Consider the following 2,694-nt stretch of genomic DNA (forward strand, 5'->3'; position numbering starts at 1 on the left):
TTTAAGCATAGACAGGATATGGTTGTAATTGTGTATATTTGTTAAAGTTGATTCTGGCTGCTCTGTGGAAAATAGACTATAGAGAGGCACGAATGAAGGAAGGGAGACCTATTAGGCAACTCATGTATTAGTACAGATGAGAGACAATGGTGGCTCTGACTACATAAGCATTATAGGTAGATTTGAAATATATGTAGGAGGAAGAGCCGATAGGACTTGGTGATTGATTGGATATTCAGGGTAAGGAAGAAGTGAGAGTGAACTGGGCACACATTTTATGTCATGGATGTGAATCAGCTAGAGACAAATATCCATAGTGGGGAAAGGATAATTAGCAATTCTGTGATTCAGGAATCTGATTACATTTGAACAATAAGATAGAACATTTTCTTTAAGAGGAGTGTTCAAAAGTGAAGTCCAACTTCCCTCATTTTAAAGAAGAAGAAATTAACACTCACAATGGATTGTGCAACTTAGCAAATTAATCTTATGCTGTACATGAATGTTTTATCTCCCAAATTAAAACATAAAGATCCAAATGACATTACTTGTTTTGTACACATCTCTTCATAATAGCACCCAATATAGAGACTGAGGATATAGCAAATACTCAATAATTGCCTCTCAAATTAAAATGAATTGAATTCCTTCTTCTTTTTTGGCAGATAGAACAAAATGGATATTCCAGTTATTGATAATGGCAGTGAAGTGACAGAGTTCATCCTGGTGGTTTTGCCCAACCATCCAAAATATCAGATTGTCTTTTATTGCACCATGGTAGTGGTCTACCTGATCACATTGGTTAGTAACAGTCTCATTACTGTTGTGGTTAAAGTTGATGGGCGGCTTCACACTCCTATGTATTTTTTCCTAAGCAACCTGTCCTTCCTTGATATCTGCTACTCCAGCAATTCAGTACCTTTTATGTTGTTCAATGGCTTAAGAGACCACCCCACCATTTCCTATAACAGCTGTTATGCCCAGATGACCAGTGCTATTTTTCTGGGGATGACAGGGTGTCTTCTCCTTGCTGTCATGGTATGATAGATTTGTTGCAATCTCCAATCCCCTGTGCTACATCATCGTTATGAACAATAAGGTCTGCATACAGTTGGCCATGCTGACCTGGCCAGTGCCTTCCTTATGTCATTGATACCAATCATTGCAACTCCTGCCCATTTTTGTGGACACAGTGTCATCAACCATTTTACCTATGAGGTGCAGGAATTGTTGAAGCTTGTCTGTTCGGACACCCCAGGCAGACTCATCCTCGGTCTAGTCATTGGCATATTCACCTTGCCCCTGCCCTTTACCTTCATCCTCTTCTCCTATGCTCACATTGTGGTTGCTGTGCTGAGGATCAACTCTGCAGAGGCCAGACTCAAAGTTTTCTCCACCTGTGGATCCCATCTGACTGTGATCATCATATTTTATGGGACAGTCTCCTACATGCACTTGAAACCTCAGTCAAGGGAATCCCAAGACAAGGGTAAAGTCACCTCTGTATTTTTTTGAAAGCATTTTTTTATTATACTTTAAGTTCTGGGGTACATGTGCAGAACGTGTAGTTTTGTTATGTAGGTATACACATGCCAGAGAAGCAGCACCAAAATGATAGCATATCTGTATTTTATGGTGTTGTGACCCCTATGTTGACCCCCCTCATTTATACCTTGAGGGACAAGATGTGAAAAATGCTGTAAGAAAAATAATTAGGAAGAAAAAGCCCTAAAAGAACGTGAATATCGCATGGAGGCTCATCTAACCAAAAGTTCGATATTGATTTGTAAAAATAACAAGATAGAAATACTAAACAACATTTTATAAGATAATTAAAGTGTTTTCTCTATTTCCAACAGGCATGTAAAATCTTTCCACTCAGAAAAAAAAATGTTAAACTTTTATAATACCACCCATTTAAGTAGTACACAGGGCAGCCTTGAAGGAGAGTTTTAAAATAAAATAATAATTAGCACATTTTAATCCTGAGCAGTTTGATTTTATTTTACTAAATTGGAAATATTCTATTATAATAGTAATATGCTGAGATCCCCTTTTTTAGGTGAAAAAGAGCAAAGTTGCAAAATCTACAATTCTTATCTCAATGCTTTTGGTGTAAAATGTCATAACCCACACTTTGAAGTGATGGAGGTGAGTAGAGAGAAAAAAATTACTTAACTATTATATAAGAGTCTGCATAGGAGGTCCTCTGCTAAAGCAAGGAGGCCTACAAGACTGTGATCCTACTAAGAACTGGAACTGATAGACACTATGGAAAATGCAATTACATGTTTTGATCAGTAGATAGGGCTACAGTGTGCACTATTCCTTCCAACTTCCAAAGATGATCTAAAGGTGTTGACCTTACAAACACAGCAAATTTAACTCAGGAGGAATGTCTTTTAAAAAGCAAATATATACGATATTTTAAAATTATAATGGTAATTATTTAAAAGTAGACAAAAGGGTAGAGAATAAATTTAAAAATCACCTATAATCCCAACACTCAGTGAGGCTTGCATCAGTTTGGGGTTCGGGTACGCATGTATTTAAGTCTGCTATGCACAATTATTTCAGATTTAGCTCATCACTTTCCATCTATACACCTCAGTTTTCTCATCTATAAAATGGGGATTATAAAAGTGCCTACCTCACAAAAGTGGTTTTGAAAATTAAATGTGATAATACAAGTCA

At 36.9% G+C, this 2,694-nt stretch overlaps 1 pseudogene; it reads left to right on the forward strand.

Moving 5' to 3' along the window:
* The first annotated feature begins 675 nt into the window (after window positions 1-675).
* LOC105501848 lies at window positions 676-1,691 on the forward strand (annotated as a pseudogene).
* The last annotated feature ends 1,003 nt before the right edge of the window (window positions 1,692-2,694 follow it).

Source organism: Colobus angolensis, unplaced genomic scaffold (assembly GCF_000951035.1).
Source record: "Colobus angolensis palliatus isolate OR3802 unplaced genomic scaffold, Cang.pa_1.0 Scaffold751, whole genome shotgun sequence".
In the NCBI taxonomy this organism is placed as follows: Eukaryota; Metazoa; Chordata; class Mammalia; order Primates; family Cercopithecidae; genus Colobus; species Colobus angolensis.